The sequence below is a fragment of the Cavia porcellus genome, unplaced genomic scaffold, assembly GCF_034190915.1.
Source record: "Cavia porcellus strain 051 isolate PalLab524CR breed Dunkin Hartley unplaced genomic scaffold, mCavPor4.1 scaffold_21, whole genome shotgun sequence".
In the NCBI taxonomy this organism is placed as follows: Eukaryota; Metazoa; Chordata; class Mammalia; order Rodentia; family Caviidae; genus Cavia; species Cavia porcellus.
Window position 1 is genome coordinate 16,073,132 of NW_026947504.1, and position 13,600 is coordinate 16,086,731.

Here is a 13,600-nt window from a genome sequence, read left to right on the forward strand (position 1 = left end):
GTCCCTATGATTCCAAGTCAGTTAAAACCAAGCACTAGGCTGACAGCTCATCAGTGGTGCCCGGACCTCCCTAATTCTTCAGAGCTGTCCCAGGAACTTGGGGAGGAGGATTAAGGGAGATCCCATAAATCTGGGAGGCCTTCCTGGAAGAAGCTCCTTCTTATCACTTTGTACCTTATAGTCTGGCATAAAACTATGTTTGGGGAAAAAACAATTTTATTAAAAAAAAACAAAATTTTGAAAGCTCATATACATACCAGCCACCATAACTACAGGTGAAGGAAGCGGAGGCCACACGCTGCAGGCCCCTGAGGATGGCTTGAGGGAAGCAATGTTTTTGTCAGGAAGCAGTCCAGATAGGGGTGGGCTAAATTTTTATCTGTTTAAAAAAACACTTTTATTAAGTCTCATCCAAATTGATCTATTCTGTTACTCAAAGGAAAAGCACAGAGGAAGTGACCTCAGGGTTTTAGCTGCCTAGTAGCAGTGTTGGGGACTATTTCTCATCTCCCGATCTGAAATTAAACAGTGAAGTGTTTCTCAAAACTGTCACAGGGCCCTGTTCCTCACTTGCATACAGCACCTTTCAAGGGGTCCTAAGTGGGGCAAACCCTCTTAAAGAGGCACCTTGTTTTCTTGGGCTAATCATTCCGGTTTGTATTTCTTCTGTGTAATGTGTAGAATCCTTCTAGGATAATCTTCTGCACCAGAGAGCAGCACAGACTGGCAGGAGCTGAGCAGTGTAGACTCTTCAGAGGCAAGTGCCGTAGAAAGGTGTCTTCTCTCAGCTGAGTCCAAAGGCTAAAAGCCCTCGTGTACCCTGCTGTTGACTCAACATGCAGTGCAGGCAGACAGCTCACTTTGGGGGAAGCCGTGGAAGTGTAAACACTGACGGGCTCTGAAGGACAAGAAAAATGAATGAACTCTATCATCCTGGAATCAAGCATTCTCAGACTTTCAAGATTAGAATCTCTTTGACCCCCAGGCTTGGAAAGAAATCAGGAGAATCCACTGTTGCATCATGGTTAAGTTCATAGGCTTGGGGTCAGACAGAACTGAACCAGGGAGCGTTCAAAGACTCCAGCTGAAAGGAACTTACTAGAGGACACGGAACTACTCACAAGAGGGAAGGAAAGGCTTAGCCTAAACTGAAAGCAGGCAGCCAAAGTTGCTAGGCGATCTGGCCCAGGAACCAGAGGGGTAGCAACAAGTTCAGGATTCCAAGTCCCGAGAAGGATTTCAGTGGGCTTTCCCTTGCCTCCCCATGAGGGTTTAAGAATGCTTCACACATCAACATGGCAGGGAAAGATATCTTGTTTAGTCGTGCCAACAAAACCAGGCAGGCTGAGAGAGATTCCCAAAGGGAAACCAGTAAGGAGATGGCGTGACTGCCTGGGACCAAAATCAGCAGTGATCTCCTATTGCATACCTAACACAAGCTTTCCAGGCAATCTGGGAATGATCCCCCAAATGATCTTAGTGTGCTGCCTGGCACAGACGAAGTCCCCTCTAAGCATCTGTGCCTTTAATTATAATTCCTGCTCCTACAGAAAGTGAGATTCCCTGTACCGTGGGCCTGTTGAAACAGTACTTTTGAGACTCCTTTCCTTTGGAGATCATGGCTCCTAAGCCACATTGAGATGGACACCTTTTGCCAGGAGAGCTCCAGGAAATTGTATTGATCACTTGTATAGCACATGCCACTGAGAGGCCAACAATAAATATCTGAGAACAAGTCTGGTTCGGGAAAAGACTTCCATGTGGATTTCACTCATCTATTCCAGGGTCCTCAGTGGAGTCCCCTCCAGCCTCATCAAATTGAGTAAAGTTTTGAGGTTTTGCTTGCCTATAACCTTAGGTCAGGAGAAGAAACACAGTGTCAGAGACCTTCTCTCTTTTAATATTTCACTAAGTCAGGAGTGATAGAATTTTGGCGCAGCTGAAAAGATAAGTATTGATATAAGATTGATATAAGATAAATTGTGATAGGTCAGACCCTGGAATAAAATCCAAGGAAGCAAGAAATTAAGAAATTTGGAGCAAAGGCTTTATTTTAGGCCAGGCCTGTGACGTAGCTTCTGGTAGCCAATATGGAAGACTGCACACCTAACAGACTAAGGGCGGGGTTTTTAAAGCTAAAAAAAAAAAACGCAAAGCTGTTGACCTATTAACTTCTGGGATTCTTGGTACATTCCATTGCTCTCTGCAGTTAAACATTTTCCCGGAAACAGCACACCTTGCAGAAACATACAGAAGTGGAGTTGGGGTGGGATTTACAAGAAGCTGAAACTTAAGTCTTTACTGGAAATGGAATTTTAATCCTATCAAAAACATCACATACAGAACAGGAAGGAGGCATATTGGTTAGTGCTAGGCCCTAACAGAAATAAAAGAGACCTTTATTTTAAGAATGTGGGGAGAGACCCCCCCCCGACCCTCCAGGGTCTGGCATTCTCTCCGTCAGACACGTGGAGTGGAGTCATACATGTAGCTTAGGTTTGGGGTGGTGCTTAAGGGGCATTCGTGATGCACAGGTAGCCCATTGGTATTCATTTTGTGCCACAGGTAAATTCCTAGGGGCAGGGAAGATAGAGCCCCTTGGTTCTGCCTCCAAGGCTTTACCAGCTACAGTGTCCTGTCTGGGCCAAAATCCTTTCAAGGAGCAGGTGCATTAGACCCTCATGCCAAAACTCAAAAATTCTAAAAATGCATGCCCAAAAGGGGCCACTTGTTTGCTCCACCCTTACTAGGTACAGCACAATGAAAAGGCTCCTTCGAAAATCTGGGATCTGAGGACATGCATATCTGCTTCGTGTACAACACGCACTGACTTCAAAATCAAGTATGTGGAAAGGTATCGCAAACCCAAAATATCGAGTTCAACCATCAAAGTATTGTAATCTTCTTTCTAGTTTTGCTCACAATCCAAAAAGTTATATTTGTAATCCCATTGAGACATTATTGGAATCCTAGCAAGTTAATTCCAATGTACCACAACCAATGCAACCCACAGTGAGAGTAAAGACACCAAGACATGTTCCAAGTTAAAGGCAGCCAAGGGGTCCTGAGTCCAATCCTTGTGAGGTCATGAGGACAAAGGCCTTAATCCTAGGCCTGTCCCAGAATTTATTATCTTGTGAAGAAACGGGGGGGTGCCTCAGGGATAAGTGACAGTGAGGATGCCGGGAATTACTGAGTAACTTGAGCTGGATGGCGAGGTGCAAGATTGGCATCTCTGTAATTTGCAGACATAAAGATATGCAGAAAGGTCAATTTATATAACCCAATTAAGGTAGCAGTGGAATTGTTTTGGGGGGCTATCGATTCAGTTTTTGATATGCAAACTCTTGTTCCCTGGGGAGTCATAGCCTCCAATCTTGAGGCTTACCCAGTTGACATTCCCAGAGCTATTTGCTCTAACATCTCGCATGCTCAATCCTGTATTGTGGAGAACACCTGCCAGGAAACAGGACTGTCTGATGGCTATAGATTTTGCATATTAGCACCTCAACTAGCCTTATTTGCAAAACTCAGAGCCAACTGAAGAGAAAGAAATACCCTAGCCAGCCTTCTACATATCAGTATAAGGAAATGAGTCTCCAAGTAATCAAAGTCACAGCAATTGTTTGGATTCAAAGGGAGTCATTGGAGTTGTCTCCCACAGAAATGGAAGAGCAATGAGAAGTCAGTCTGCAGTTTCTGGGCCAGTCAAAGCCACCTTGCCTTAAAGGACATCCTCTGGGCTGCTGGAGGGCAGATGTGAAGCATGGTCTTTGAGCTCCTTTCCTCCTCTATTTTGATACTACAACTCAATACAACTCAAAACGCTCATCTTCAGTTGAGACTGCTCTGGCTTCCTCTCTCCCAGGTAACCACTTTTGCTCTTTTGCCAGACACACATTGAGACCTACCAGGAACCAGTTACCACACTAGCTAATAGCAGTGCTATTACCGTGGTGCCTCCCCAGGGCTGGGACAGAGCTTTCAATGCTTTAACCCCACTATATCTCAATTTGTTACCACAGCAGACCTGTCGCTTCCTCTTTTTGTAATAACTCTTTATGCTGCTGAGTCATAGCAAAGTTTTTCATTACACTGGACAGAAATAAGCTTCCATTTACGTTTCCCGTGATGCTCCTCAGAAACGTTAATAAGTGGAACCAAACCATTGGCAATTGGTCAGGGGACAGGGCTGGCCTCCACTGAAAGGCGTTCTCAAACCCTTCTCCCCCACTGCACAGACAAGGCTTTTTCTGAAACATGAGGGAGGCTGGGGAGGAAGTTCAATTTCTGCTTCTCTTTTTTAGCAGCTCTGCTTTCAAAGATAGCAGCTCCTAATTGCTGCTGCAAGTTAGAAGGTCACCATGAGGATTCGTACTGCTCCTGAATGCATCAGTCTCCCCAGGTCCTAAAAAGACTGCCTGGCCCCTGAGCACCCCCAGAGCCAGGGATACTTGAGACAAGGCATTGTTTCTGTGAAAACTCCCACTAAGGAGTGTCCTGGCAGGGCCAGCTGTTTGGCAGTGTTTAAGCTGTCACCCAGCCAATGCTGCCTGATGGCACGCCCAAACTCCAACCTATCCAGCCCGCGCCAAAACTTGTTTAAAACATCATATGAACCAAACAGCCAATCAATTTAAAAAATACTCCAAACAGAAAGCCAATGAGATTTGAAAACAAAGAAATTGAAAATAAAAGATAAATAGATCCCTTTATTCATTTTCCACTCATCAATTTGTTACTTAAACCTTGGCTATTTTCAGAAAAAAATCCAAGATGCCAAGCATCAAAATATTTTGTTAAAAACTGTTGAAAATGTAAAACTCCATACAGATGGTCTTAATTGGGAGAATTCAATCAGGCACAACTTTTTACTGTGTGATTTAGTTATTTTTAATGTTCTATCAAATAGTCAGAGGATTTAGGACATCATGAAGAATGCTGAGTCAAGCTGTTACTTGACCAAGTCAGACAGCAACACAAATAACAGGGGAAAAGCCCAGGTTCTGTGCTTACACCAATCTTGAATGTTCTGCTGTAGTAAGTTACAGGTCACCCATTAATGTCTGTATAAACTGTTATATTTGCTTTTTACCATGATGGAAGACTAGGTGTAGATGAGAACAAACCACAGTCAATTTCAAAGTGGCAGATGTGGAGATTTCTCTGATTACCAAAGAAGAAGATGTTCTACCTTGTTTCTCCACTCATTGTCAACATGTTATGGAAAATCTTGTAGCAGAAATATCCACTGAGATCCCAAATAAATCTAGGAAATGTGTGGGGGCTTCTGAATGTCTCAAAGATTAAGTAAGATGCCTAGATAACCCAGTATGACACAGTAGCTGGAGGACAGAAATACCTGACCACACACCAGGATGCCCTTAGCCCCACGAAACCCTCAGTGTATTCTCTCTACTTAGCAATCCTCACTGCATGGTCACCATGAGTCTTTGAATCACGCTGAGCAGACAGAGGAGGGTGACATTTTTTACCTCTCTGAGGTCACTTGCAGTCTGCCTGCCCATCTGCCTCCACCTTGGTCCTAGGTAGTGACTGGAGGTCAGAGCCCCAACAGCCATCAGCCTAGCAAGGACTTGGCCTGGGGACTTATCCATTTCTCTCTCAAGCAAGTTAAGGCCAGACTCTTCTCCCAGGCGGAAAAAGAAGTAAGTAAAGAGTTACATAATGGAGAATGAAGCCTGGCTACTGCGTGCTTTTTCCTTTGGGTCTGATACAGGAACATTTTAGGGTACTTCAGAGGGGCTGAATGCATGGTGTATGGGGACCCGAGTCCAGTGTTTGCCAGCCTGAAGGTGGGAAGTTGGCTCAGTCTCCCAGGTTAGACCTCGTGTGAGCAGCAGAACCCCATAGCTCTGAGCCCCATAGCTGCCTCCCTGAGCACACAAATGCAAAGACTAAGCAACCTCATTCCCAGTGTGGAAAGAGCAGGACTCCCTTCAGGGCAGCTCTTGAAACAGAGCAGGAGTTGGGCAAATTGCTTTCCCTGGGCAGGCAAAGAGAACTGACTGTGGCTTGAGAGCTTGTTAGTGGTTGGTGACTCAGACCCTCACTTGGTGTCGATCATCCTGCTTAGGTCTGCTTTCCAGTCCTCAGGCTGTCAGAGTCCCTCCCCTAGGATCCGCTTTACCAACGCTCCAGATCCTAGCAGCCTATTCCAGCTCTGGGGAGGCCCCACCTCCATCTTTCTTTCCTCTTAGATTATTCATATTGTGTGCCAGTTTTCTATTTTGAAATTCATTAGCTCTTGATCAACAACTCAGAGTTCGTTTCCGGAGTGTCTCTCATCCTGCTTCCTCTCCCTGTGGGACAGATGATAATTTATGTTTATCTGAACCAGACAGGGCTTCTAGAACTACTTACAAATTTTGGCCTTCTGCCCAGTTACTGTTAGAATTAGTTGCTAGTATTGAGCAAAAGTGTATTAAAGCTACTGATTCAGCAAAGAATGCATCACCTAGAATCCATTCCCACATTCTCCACCTCGGTCTCTGATTGGCTCTTAGCCACTCCATATTCAGTGAGCTATGACTGAGCTGGGCACTTGTATGGGCTAACGATACAAAGAAGGTTGGTCCCTCATGCTCCACCACCCTCCAGGACAGAATAAACTGTGATGGTTCTTCTCAAGCACCAAGGAAGTCTCAGGGACGGGCAGCATGATTCAGCCCCCACCAAACCCTCTAGCTCAGCTCACAGCATTCTCTCCTCCTAACTTTGCTTTCGCCCTTCTCTGTCTCCTGCCTGCAATGATCGTTTCTCATCTCTTCACTCAGCTTGATGCCCCCAATCTGCCAGACTCAAAGAAGTCATCCCTTGCGTCTCATCAGGCGTCTCCCACAGCCTCCCCACCTACACCTTAGCACACCACCTTATCCCCACCCCGAAGCATAGCCTGGCTTATTTGGATGTTTCATATTGCTTGTTTCCCCAAAACAAAATGTAATCTCCACAAGAGCAGGGACTTTCATGTTTTGTCACTATAGCCTCAGTTCCTAAAACAAGAAAATAAAGGAATAGTATATGCAGGGAACTCAGGAAAGGATCAGAAGGAGGCAGGCTTAGGAGGCTTCCCGGTGAACAGCAGGAGCGGGAGGCCTTCTGGGAACGGTGAGGAGACTGTGAGATGCAAAGTGGAGAAATCTAAATGGAGCCTTAACAAGCAGGAGGATCCCTGTAGAGATTACCTTTGGTTGCCAACCACTCAAGTTTTATTCTCTTGTACAAGGGAAGTGCCATATTTTGAACATTCCTGCAAAACTCAGATTGAAACTTAATCCCTAAATTCATATGTTGATGGATTCGGAAGTACAGTTTTAGGGGAGGTAATTGGGAATAGACAAGGTCATCAGGACAGAGCTCTCACGATGGAACTCTTCGACTTTTATAAGAAGAAGAAGAGGATTTGAGCTGAAAGGTACTTGCTCTGTCTCCCCAGGGATGCCATCCTCCATGTCAGAATGCAGCTAAAAGACCCTCACCAGATGTTGCGTGGATGTTGGCACCATGCTCTTGAATTACCTAGCCTATAGAATCACGAGTTAAATAGGCAGTGACGAAGTTGCTGACTAACCTGCAGGGTTAGCTAGTCATGTTTCACAGTGGCTTCTGCCAACATTTGAGGGAACGGGAATTGTGTGTGAAATGTCTCAGGTTCGGTGCCAGCACCTTCATTAGTGCTATTACTTCCACTTGCCTAGCACTTACCGTGTGCCAATCATTTCATAGGTGCCATCTTGTTTGATCTTGACAACAGTGTTAGAAGAGATCTTATCTTCCCTCTTGGCAGGTGAGGGCATGCAGAGAAAGAAGTGATTAAATGATTTAATTCCTAACCTCATCTTCTAACAGAGACAAACCTCACTTTTAATATGCTGGTGGAGAGAACCCCAGCTTTGGAAATTGAACACCAAGGCTCAAATTCTAGAAAATAAAAAGCATCCTGTATTTAGTCCCTGAGGTATCCCCAGCCTTGGGCAAGCACACAGCTGGCTTTGTATCACATATTCCTCTGAACAGTCCTCTGGCATAGGCAGGAAGACCACCACGCCATACTGCAGATGAAGAAATGAAGCTGATGCCTGCCCAGGGCCACACAGCTCAGCCTTGTTTGCCTAGCCATAGAATGCAGGCATCTCACAGCAGGGTAGCCATGGCAACAGAGTGGAGGGATGTCATAAACATCATGCAAGTCTGAGTTCTTTACTCTAGTGTTGTTGACACCTCTTTAAAGCTTGTAAGCAAAGCAGAATATGGGATCCCATTCCAAACATACTGTGTCAGAACCTGCATTTTATTTTATTTATTTATTTTTTGTCTTTTTCCTTTTTATCGGTACCAGGGATCGAACTCACGACTGCCTGCTTGCAAGACAGGCGCTTATGCCACTGAGCTAAATCCCCAGCCAGAATCTGCATTTTAACAAGACCCACGGATGATACGGATGCACATTCACGTTTTGAGAGGCTCTGATGTAAGAGATTCTTAGTGTGAGGGCTACAAATTGTGGAGTTGGCATCAGACTCATTGCTTAAACTGGTTGAAGGAAGTCTATGACTTTGTACTTTGATTAGTCCTAGGCCAGCTCTTTTGAAATTGTAATTAGGCTACAGAGCAACAAGGCATTTTGATGCAATGATTCAGCAGGGCTGAGCTGGGCCTCCTGAATCTGCATTTCTGCTGGGGCCATGGGCCACACTCTCTGTGAGGAGCTCAAGGAACCTGAAAGACCGAATGTGTGAATATGCAAAACATGAAACCAGACCTTCACTTAGATGGCTGTGGTCGGGAAGCCTCCTCTGTGAGGAGGACATTCCCAAGGGCAGGGACTTCTGCAGCCCTGTGAGTCCTCGCCTCTGACTGGCTGCTCATCGCAAAGGAGTCACGTGTCCGCACTGGGTGAGTGGACAGCTGTCAGTCCTCACGGGTGCAACTACTCCAGAAACCCCACCTTGTCACATGGCCCTCAACCCTGACCTGGCCTTGCCCTGACTGCCCTCCTGACCCCTTCCTGTATCCTCCCCCTCCACCCACACCCACCACCTGGCCTTTCTGTTTCTCAAACACACAAGCTTTTAACCGCCTCAGGGTCTTGGCATCTGCTCTCCCCTCGACCTGAAATGCCCTTCCTCCAGCTCTTTCCATAGCTGGCTTCGTCTTGTCATTCATACCTCAGCTCAAATTTCACCTGCTCAGCGAGGCCGTCCCTGATTGACCTGTCTAACCTGGTATACCCACACCCCACCCCAAAACTCTCCACCATCCAACATTTTTCTTAGCCCTTATCAACTGAAAACTATCCCACTTGTTTATTTACTTACTGTTTGTTTCCCCACACACATCCTAATTCCTTGCGAAAATAGAGACCTTGTCCTACAATGCTGTTACATAGTAGGTTCTCAATTAATACTGGTAGAGTGAATGGCTGACTGATCTGACACATCTCAGGGAACCTATAATTTCCTATCATTGCAAGAAGAGATGAGGACTAATTACGTATTATGGGAGACCCGAAGGGAGATCATTCTTCCTGGATGCAGAAGTGAGGGGGATGATTAGTGCAGGCTCTCTAAAGGAAGAATTGTACAACTTCACTAAATGACTTTCCAAGCAATGATGAAAGGGAAAAACCACCGTAGGAGAAAGAACAGCTAAGGCAGAGGTGCCGAGGCTGGCAAGTGTGGGAGGCTTGTGAAAGAGCACACACATCTGTCAGATGGACACTCAGTCCCTGGCTCTGCCCAGTCCATGCCTCCACGCAGAGCCAACCTTCTCTGTAGGGGTGACAGAGCCTGGCAGGCTTCTGCCGCTGAACAGCTGAGGCCACCGCCCCTTCTGTAACAGTCCTGCCCACACCCTCAGTCAAGAGGACCCCGGAGTTCCTAGAGGGGGACACGGCATTAGGGGAAGACAAGTTGGCCTAGGGTCAAGGCTCAGCCCCACCCCACCCAGTAGCTAATTCCGAAGCCTCCTGGTCCCTGTCCTCCTGCCTCCGCCATTCCTTTAGTTTGAGGGTGGGAAAATTGTCTTCTGTAAAAGGTCAGATCGTGAAAATTTTAGGTTTGTGAGCTATGTGGTCTCTTGTGGCAACTGTAATTGTTGTGACTAGTCATGCCACTGTGGCATGCAGGCAGCTGTAGCTGGTGCGGAGCAGATGGATGTTCCAATCAGACCCTTGTTTACTAAAGCAAGCAGCGGGCCTGTGTTTTAGTTTACGGAATTCCTGGCAGTCTTGAAACCCAATGGCCCTTCAGGACCTGACCTGTTTCTACCTGGGCAGCCTCCTGTCGCGGCCTCCTGATGCTTTCCACTCAGGCTCCATTCCTCTAAAAGAGTTTAAGGCTTCTATAAATTATGACCCCTCTGTCTGTCTGTGTGTCTGTCTGTCTCTTTCCCTCTGTCTCTCTCTCTCTCTGTCTCTCTCTCTCTCTGCCTCTCTCTGTCTCTCTCTCTCTCTCTGTCCTCCCTTCTCTCTAGTTCTTCCTTACCAGTCACATCACTAAGCAAACCTGACAGCTTCTCAAATGCAGCCCCGTTTCCCCCTGCAGAGCACTTTGCGTGTTTTGAGTATCTCATTAGCCTCTTGGGATCATTTGCTCCAGGGGTCGGCCTTATGCATTGAAAGCCTGGCACATAAAAAGTCATCAGTTAAAGTTGTTGAGTGTTGTTAGGTGATGATCCAGAACACTCATTAATTCGCTCGGGGTTGTACAAGTACCTACCATGTGCCAAGCATTGTACTCTACAGCGAGCCACAGAAAAAGGCATAACGTGGCATTCATGTTGCAGATGAAACAATACATTGTAGAGACTGGATCTTCTCTGTCTCATTCTTGTCTTAGCTCCTAGGAAATAGAGAGTGATAAACTAAATTGCCTGGTTTCAAGCTCTGCATTTCCTTTTGAGAAATCCTGAGCTTCTGTTACATTTCCTACATTCAAAAAACAATGAGCTCGGTCCGGGAAGATTTCAAGAATCTAAGTAAGCTAATAAAACTGCTGCTTTCTGAGTTGATTTCGCTACAAATTTCTTGCATAAAAGCTCCAGTTGGCAGAGAAGCAGCCCAGTGGAAGTGGCAGAAAGACATTCTGGGAAGCAGAAGGTGATATCTGAGAAAGCAGTGTTGGGGTGTCAGCCAGAGACGGAAAGTAGCCTAACTGAGGCCCAGTGAGAAGAGATGGAAGCAGACAGTAGCCAGGCTCTAGGGACACAAAACTGCATGCCTGGTGGCTGGAAGAGGCCCTGGCAGATGAGGTAAAGCTCTGGGAGGTCTAAGAGCGAGTTTCAGGATCAGAGCCTTGGGGAGAGATGGGAGGAGGTGAGCAGGGTCCCGGTCTTGAGACTTAAACACAGAAAGAGACAAGATTTTTCCAGAACTGAAATTCTAAGTGGCAAATGGTTGATTTCCGAACAGGGAGCCATGGCCTACAAATAAGGTCAGAGTCAGAATAGCAGAAGATACCTTATGCTTCCAATTAAGCTGTCCAGAAGCCTCAGCCAAGGTAACATGGCCAGCAATAGACAAGCATCAGAAATTCTGAGCAGTGGTCTGTCCCTTACCTAATCCTGGCAAAGTGGGCTAAATTCCAAATCCAAATGGCATTTCCTAAACCTGAAGCAGATAATGAGCTATTTAGTGAGTGTTCATTGAAAGTACTATGGCAAACAGAAACACTAAATGACACTCAGGATTTGGAAGCAGATTTATTTTATGTCAATGGGCATTGATTAGGATCATTCCCAAAGTATGAGGCCCTGATCTCTGGTGGTCTAGGGCTTTTCTAGGGATAAGCAAGCAGCAAGCACAGAGGCAGAATGACGTGTAAACTGGGGATTGGTTCATATAGCATTGCATCACAGTGACCAGCTGTTTCTAGCAGACAGAAGCCACTGGAACTGCAATAGGAATTATTAGCAGGAAAACTAAGAAATTAAAGTATACTGGCTGGTGGGAAGAGGCATTTCCTGTTACAAAAGGAAGAACGTAAGTTGCTCCTTTTTTTATTTAAAAGGAAAAAGAGAAAAAAACAAAACAAAACAGTGTAAGGGTACAAGTAATACAGAACTACAAAAAAAAAAAAGTAAGAAATCACCAGTTAATAGATTACACATTATCATCTTAGAGATAGTTGCTCAAGTCACAGTATCACAGCATACAAAGTGGACATTCAAACAGAGAGACTGCAAACAGTTGTGTTCAATGAACCAAACAAAAACATTAATATGGTCAGCTATTTAACACCCCTAAACACACTTGCTGTTGTATCCTTTAGAGCACTTTTTTTCCCTCTCTTATTTACAACAAAATTTACACATTTTGGGTTTTATTACTCCATAGTTCTTATTACTTTTTTTGGAAGAGAATAAAGTCAAATATGGCAAAACAAAGCTGTCAGTCAAAACCAAGGATAGACATAGCACATGATGTAAAAACAGAGTACAAGGTTATCAACAATGGTTACCATAATGCCTCTTGCTTCCTTAAAAAGAATTGTCTATCTCATTAGGTATTATAAAGTTGAACAAAACAGTAAGTACTGTAAACATTACAGGACTTCAAAAGAAGACAATAGTCAAACCAGAATGGGCATCATAGTGCCTATTGCCTTCAAAATAGTTGCCTATACCCTCGAACTTGATACTATCATACAGAATGGAACAGAGTCTAATCAGTCAAAACAAGATAGTGGGAGTATTACAGGACTTCAAATCAAGTTAATAGGAAATCAAAAAAGTTACTATAATATGTCCTGCTAATTTTTCAAATTTTTTCCCCTTAGTTAAAAAAATCATAAAAAATAACTAAATAATTTTTTTAATGAATAAGGGAGAGATTGAGATAAAAGTGGACATAACAACATTACAATGCAGGTCAAAGCCTGACTGTTTCAGCAACCTAGTGTTTCACCACCAAATAACCCGACTTAATAGTAGTTACCATAGTGTCTTTTTCCTTGAAATATCTGAATATAACTTCATATACTATAGCATCAAACATGTCAAGTCAGTGTAAAACCATTGAAGTGGATGAAAGCATTGTTGCTCTTAACTGAGTTCCAGCTCCTGTCCTCAGGAATTAGACTGACTTTGTGTTCTTAATACCAGCCCATTAAAGAGCTAGAACGATTTTTTTCTGCCTCTAGCTGAGCACCTCTGGAGCAGTCATATTGGTGATCTTAAAGTTCTGTCTGTGTAATACCAAAGCACCAATGTAGTTCAAAAACAATAAATTATAAAAATAGCTATTAATGATTGCTTACTTCGCATACTATCCTTTTTGATCCTAAGAACTCTTTTGGGAGGGAAGACTTACAGCTTCTTCTGCCCCCATTTTATTCCCCTCTACTACATCTCTCTGGAATCTACATCCCTCTAGGATATAGTACTGTCTCTCTTATTAATAGTCTATTTAGTTATCTTTTAAAAAAAATATCTCCCCACCTAGAATATAAGCCAACAAAACACAATATGTGCCTGTCTCGCTTAGAGCTTTATCTCTGGAATCTAAAACCCGATAAAGGACTCAGAAAATATCTGCTGAATCAAGGACAAAAAGGGCATCTTATGTCTGAGTAAGTGA